Source organism: Sapajus apella, unplaced genomic scaffold, assembly GCF_009761245.1.
Source record: "Sapajus apella isolate SASKATOON/1434 unplaced genomic scaffold, GSC_monkey_1.0 scaffold1628, whole genome shotgun sequence".
Classification (NCBI taxonomy): Eukaryota; Metazoa; Chordata; class Mammalia; order Primates; family Cebidae; genus Sapajus; species Sapajus apella.
The window spans coordinates 6,806-13,707 of record NW_022438554.1 but is presented as its reverse complement, the minus strand read 5'-3'; the positions used below and the strand labels follow the sequence as shown (position 1 = coordinate 13,707).

Genomic DNA, 6,902 nt, shown 5'->3' with positions numbered 1-6,902 from the left:
CAAGCCTGGGTGACAGAGTGAGACTTCATCTCAAACAAATCAAAAGAGAAAAACCAACTGAGCTCATGGAGATAGAGAATGAAATGATGATATAATGATTACCAGAGGCTTGGAAGGGTAGTAGGAGTGGGGGGAAGTGAGGATAGTTAATAGATACATGAATATAGTTAGAAAGAATAAATAAGACCCAGTATTTGATAGCACAACAGTTAGAAAGAATAAATAAGACCCAGTATTTGATAGCACAATAACAATTTAATTGTACTTTTAAAAATAACTGAGTATAACTGGATTTCTTGTAAAGCAAAGGACAAAATGCTTGAAGTGATACATGCCCCATTTACCCTGATGTGATTATTACACATTGTATGCCTGTATCAAAATATCTAATGTACCCCATAAATAAGTGTACCTGCTATGTACCCTAAGAAATTAAAAATTTAAAAATATACATATTTTGACACAAGTGAAGGTAAAAAACATATCAATAGTTATGGAATACAGCAAAAGCAGTTTAAGAGTGAATTTTATTGCAATAAAAGCCTATATTAAACGAAAAGATAGATCAAATAATATAATCATATCTCAAAGAGAAAAGGAAAAACCAAGCATGAAGTCAGTAAAAGCAAGAATGTAGTAAAAATTATAGCAAAAATAAATAAGATATAGACTAGAGAAACAATAGAAAAAATTAATGAAATAAGTCAGTTTTTAAAAAAGATAAAGGAACAACCTTTAGAGAAACTAAGAAAAAAAGAAAACTCAAACAAATAAATCAGAAATAAAAGAGGACACATTATCACTGATACCAAAGAAATACAAATGAGCCTGAGGCTACTATGAAAAGTTATAAGCCAACAAAACTTGATAACCTAAAAAAAAATATTGGATAACCTTGGTTAATAAATCCCTATAACCACACAATCTACAAAGATTGGATCAGGAAGAAACCGAAAATCTGAAAAGACGACTTACTAATAGGTAAGGAGATTTAATCAGTAACAAAAAAATGCTACCTAAGAACAGGCAGTACTAGGTGACTTCACTCGGGAAGGCTACAAAACATTTAAAATGGAAATAATAGGCCAGGTACAGGGACTTGTGCCTGTAAGCCCAGCAGTTTGGGAGACTGAGGAAGGCAGATCACTTGAGTTCAGGAGTTCGAGACCAGCCTGGGCAAACAGTGAGACCCCATCTCTACAAAAGTACAAAAAAAATATCCAGGCATGGTGGTGCATGTCGGTGGTCCCAGGTAACGAAAAAGCTGAGGTGAGAGGATTGCTTGAGCCTGGGTGGTGGAGGTTGCAGTGAGTTGAGATCATGTCACTTCACTTTAGCCTGGGTGACAGAACAATATCTTGTCTTAAATAAATAAATAAATAAAATGAAAATAATAAAGAAGTACTTTCCAAATTCTTCCAAATAATTGAAGAGGAGAGCACACCCTTTTTTTCTTCAAGTGATTCTCCTGCCTCGGCCTCCCAAGTAGCTGGGATTGCAGGCACACACCACTATGCCTGGCTCATTTTTGTATTTTTAGTAGAGATGGGTTTCTGCCATGTTGGTCAGTCTGGCCCTCAAAACTGGACCTCAGGTGATCCTCCCCCCTCAACTTCCCGAAGTGCTGGAATTCCAGGCATGAGCCACCATGCCCAGCCAGGAGAGTACAGTTCCAAATGCATTTGAAGAAGACATTTAGATGCATATTGTATTAGTATCATTATGATACCGCAGCCAGAAGAGGACACTATGAGAAAAGGAAATCATAGTCCCACCAGGTGGGACAAAGAGTGCTGACGCTGGGCAGCCCCCTGGAACCACCTGCTCTGAATGCTTAGGGCCCAGACCCCCACATACTTTGGGGGTGGTAGAACCTGTTAAGGGCTTGTCTCCCACCACAGAGGAGGAGGCCCAGGACCCTCAGGGGAGCCCCAGCTGGACAGAAGGACGATGATGATGCCTTCCTCTCCGTCATGTCTCCTGACACCTGGTTGCCTCTACAGCCCAGGAAATGTCAGACCCAGTCCCATAGTACCCTGCCCAAGGAACAGGACTCATCTTCTGAGAAGGACAGATGCAGCCCTAACAAATGGGACAAGGACTACATCCAGGGACCCATAAGTAGCAGTCATGATCTTCAGCCAGCGGCACCAGGCCCTGGCAGGGCCCACCAGCATCACCCCAACCAGGACAACCGGACTGTCAGCCAGATCCTGGGCGAATGGTGGACACCTTGGTGCCCAATGAGAAGCAGAAGTACCACAATGTGACTCCCAGGTGAAGGTGGCCCACTTGCAACATGGACCAAAAGAAGTCCAGCTTGGAGGCCAAGCCCACGAGCCTGGGGCCAGCAGGAGGGCACAAGGGCTCATGGGAGTGGAGCTTGTCAGAGATGGGCACTGCCACTGCCCCTGGGGTGTCCTCTGAGCTCCTGTCAGTTGCAGGCCAGACACTCCTGAGCTCAGATACCAAGGAGCAGCTTCTGTGGGAAAGAATGGCTGCACACTGTCAGGGAAGCTGGCTCAGCCCAGCCCCAAGCCTTCTCCCACAGTGGGGTACACAGCCTAGATGGGGGGAAATGGACCATCAGGAACTGATGCAGGTGGTGTCTGGTGCTGCATTCTACTCTGGCCCAAAGCCTTCTACCCAGTATGGAGCTCCAGGCCCCTTTGCAGCCCCTCGTGAGGGAGGTACCTTGGTGGCCAACAGGCAGCCCCACTGCTGCCCACCTAAGCTTCTTGTTGGCAGCATGTGGCCAGTGAGGACACAGCCAGGATGAGGACCACATGGTCATCCGTGATGAAGAAGGGGATGATGATGTCACTGCTGACAACTGGGCACCACTGACATTGATCTACAGTGCATGGAGCAGGTGACCAACAGTGAGAGTGGGGACAGCTTTGGGGAGGACTCAGAAGGGAACAAGGGCTTTGGTTGGAAGGTGTTTTCACCTGTCATCCTTTCCTCCTTTACCTCCTGCCAGCGCTTGCTGGACCCTGAGCCCCCAGGGCCCCCAGATCTACCTGCAGCATTTGGCAAAGGCTATGGTCCCACCCTGTCTTCCTCCTCTACCCTCTGCCTGCTTCCTCCTCTACCTTGGCAGCCACCTTCTTCTCACTGGGCCCAGGAATCTTCAAGGCCCAGAAGTCTGGTCATGGCAGCACAGCGGGCTCCCTACGACCTCACCCCCTGGGGCTGGGGCCAGGGCCCAGCGACACCTTCCAAGGCAACCTGGTTCCTCGCCATGGATCCTGCCACCTGCTGGTGCAAGAGATCTGAAAGTGTGGGTGGCCTGGAGCCACTAGGCCACTCAGTCCTCACAGCCCCTCCCAACAGGAGAGAAAGTGGGGCACTAGCGCCTTCCTAGGCAGCAGCTGGGCTGAGCCACCCGGGGAGTGGGGCCTGCACCAGCGAAAATGAGCTTCGGTAGGCGGGGCAGAGGGAACCCCGCAGATTAGGATCCTGCACCTGAGGAACCCACCTCGCCCCCGTGCAGATGAGAAGGTGCTCCAGCTGCAGCCCAGAGCCCAACACCCCCAAGAGTGCCAAGTGCGAGGGGGCAGCTTCCCCTTTGCCCCTACAGGTACAGACACCAAAGACTGGCTGGAGAGCTGGAGTCGGAGAAGGCGCCATCCTCCTCACTGCGGTGCCCTGGACCAGAGCCGGGCCCTGGTCATGCAGCTCTTCCAGGACCACAGCTTCTTCCCGCCCTCCAGGCCACAGCTGCCCTCCCGCCTGCTATGCACAAGCCTTCCCCTCCAGGGTTTGTGTGCAGAACACCCTGCCCATGCTGCCCAGCAGCTTCAGGCCACACCTGCCCCAGCATCAGCCTCTGGGACCCAGGCAGCGGCTCCCAGTGGCCCTGCACCCGCCACCTGCATCCATTCTACCTGCAGCTGAAGGTCTCCGCGGTGCCCAGAAGATTATACAGGCCACTCCCACGGAGCCACCGCGGGGCTGAGGCTCCTCTCCTCTAACTGCCCCCCACTGGCACCTCTGCTACCCCTGCCCTGACTCCCAGCCCCACGGGGGTCCTGACCTACCTCACCCAGCTTGGACTCAGATGCCACCCAGGCTGCCCCGCCAGTGCCTCTGCCCCAGAGTCCAGGCCTGGACAGCCTGGCTGGAGGGGGGCTCCCCAGCCCTGTCCCCAGCCCCCGGGTCCCTGCACAGCTGCCACAGGCAGGTGAGGGACCGTGGAGAAGATTCCAGGGCTCACAGGACCCCCTCAGGACATGGACAGCATGTGGGTTCGCAATGGAGAACAGGATGTTTATCTCCTCCTGGGTAAAGCCATTTCATCCTTTCCAGTTGGGGTGTAATGAGGCCTGCTCCTCTTATACATACCCACTACCCCCGCAGCTCCCTCTTGGTGCCAGGAGACAGCTGGGGGTGGGGAACGCAGGGACAGTCTTCCTCCTCCCAGGCCCTGTACATAACCCCGAGTGCATGACCTTCAGGGCTTTTCACTTTATGCAAAATAGCTCCTGCCAGGGCTGCCAGCTGGAGGGTGGTGTCGGCTTTGGGCCACAGGGAGGCGCCTGTGGAATAGGGGGAGTTCACACACCCCTTCTTTTCCCAGAGGGCTAGATTCAGGTTAGTTTGGGGAGGGTGGCTCCTGCACTTTGCCACAGGCACGGGAAGGGTTTTCTCCCCACCTCATCCCCCTCCCAACTTGTGTTGGACTTTCTAAGAAGGTGATTCCCATTGCCCTTGCCCCCTTCCCAAGAACAAAACATGTTGATCTTTTGAGATATTTATTACTGTGTGGAGAAGCTGTGCTGATCCAGATTAAAGTTGTTTAACAAAATAAAATAATAAAATGAAATAAAATAGGCTGGGCGCAGTGGCTCATGCCTGTAATCGCAGCACTTAGGGAGGCCTAGGTGGGTGGATCACGAGGTCAGGAGATCTAGACCATCTTGGCTAACACAGTGAAACCCCATCTGAACTAATAATACAAGAAATTAGCTGGGAGTGTTGGCAAGCACCTGTAGTCCCAGCTACGTACTTGGGATGCTGAGGCTGAAGAATTGCATGAACCCAGGACGTGGAGGTTACAGTGAGTCAAGATTGCATCACTGCACTCCAGCCTGGGTGACAGAGTGAGACTTCATTTCAAAAAAAAAAAAAAAGAAAGACTACAACCAATTTAACTCATGAAGATAGAGAGTTATGATGATTACCAGAGGCTGGGAAGGGTAGTGGGGTGTGGGGGAGTGAGGATAGTTAATAGATACAAAAATATAGCTAGAATAAATAAGACTGAGTATTTGATAGCACAACAAGGTGACTATATTCAATAATAATTTAATTGTACCTTTTAAAATAACTGAGCATAATTGGATTTCCCATAACACAAAGGACAAACGCTTGAAGTGATACATACCAGATTTACCCTGATGTGATTATTACACATTGTATGCCTATATCGAAATATCTAATGTACCCATAAGTAAGTATAACTACTATGTAGCCACAGAAATTAAAAATTAAGATTTGAAAATATACATATTGATGTAAATGAAGATAAAAAAACCAACATCAATAGTTATAGGATACAGCAAAAGCAGTGTAAGAGTGAAGTTTATTGCAATAAAGGCCTATATTGAGAAAAAAGAAATAGATCAAATAATGTAATTTCACACCTCAGGGAAAGAGAAAAAGAAAAACAAATCAAGTGCAAAGCCAGTAAAAGAAAAAACAGTAAAAATTATAGCAGAAATATATAAGATATAGACTAGAGGAACAATAGAATAACATCAATGAAAGAAGTCAGTTTTTTAAAAAGATAAGTAAATGAACAACGCTTAGAGAAACTAAGAAAAAAAGAGAAAAACTCAAACAAATAAAATCAGAAATAAGAGGACACATTATCACCGATACCAAGGAAATACAAATGACCATGAGACTACTCTGAAAAGTGATAAGCCGGCCAGGTGTGGTGGCTCATGTCTGTAATCCCAGCACTTTGGGAGGCCAAGGTGGGTGGATCACCTTGAGGACAGGAGTTCAAGACCAGCCTGGCCAACATAGCAAAACCCCGTCTCTACTAAAAATACCAAAATTAGCTGGGTGTGGTTGTGCATGCTTGTAATCCCAGCTACTCAGAAGAGTGAGGCACGAGAATCACTGAAATCTGGGAGACAGAAGCTGCAGTCAGCCAAGACCATGCCACTACACTCCAGCCTGGGCTACAGAGAAAGACTCTGTCTCAAAATAAAATAAAAATATTTGCTCTTAACTCTTCAGCAATATTCCCTCCCTCTATGTGACATTGCAGGTTATTTACTGTCACTGTAGGGCAGGTATGATGTAATTAAATAGCACTGAATGAAAACCAGAAGTCTGGATCCTCCTTTGACTCAGGATACCAATTTCCTTACAAGAAAATTGTGAATTTTTCCCTGCTTACCTCACTGAGTTACTTTAAGGGTTAAATGAAAAAATCTACGAGAAAATGTTTTGCAACCTGTGAAGTATGGCATTGTATAACGAGCACATTTTACCTTCCAGATTTCTGCAAACATGTGTGAGCTAATTGTAAAATGGAATATGTGCAGATGATTGAAGTGCACTTCAGACCAGAAAACTTAGAAGGAAATTTTGTCAGCTTCAAATCTGCCCTTTCAATAGAAGAAATACCTGAGGCTGGATAATTTATAAAGATCCCAAGTCTATGGTCCTTATCACTGATTACTTGTGGAGATTTTTGTTTGTTTTTTTCTCTTTTTTTTTTTTTTTTTGGTCTTACTCTGTCACCTAGTCTGGAGTGCAGTGGCATGAACATGGATCCCTGCAGCCTCTATCTCTGAGTTCAAGTGGTCCTTTTGCCTCAGCCTCCTGAGTAGTTGGGACTACAGGCACAGACCACCACACCCAGCTAATTTTTGTATTTTTGG

At 47.2% G+C, this 6,902-nt stretch overlaps 1 pseudogene; it reads left to right on the top strand.

The window, feature by feature from the left end:
• The first annotated feature begins 1,769 nt into the window (after window positions 1–1,769).
• Window positions 1,770–3,900, top strand: LOC116546895 (annotated as a pseudogene).
• The last annotated feature ends 3,002 nt before the right edge of the window (window positions 3,901–6,902 follow it).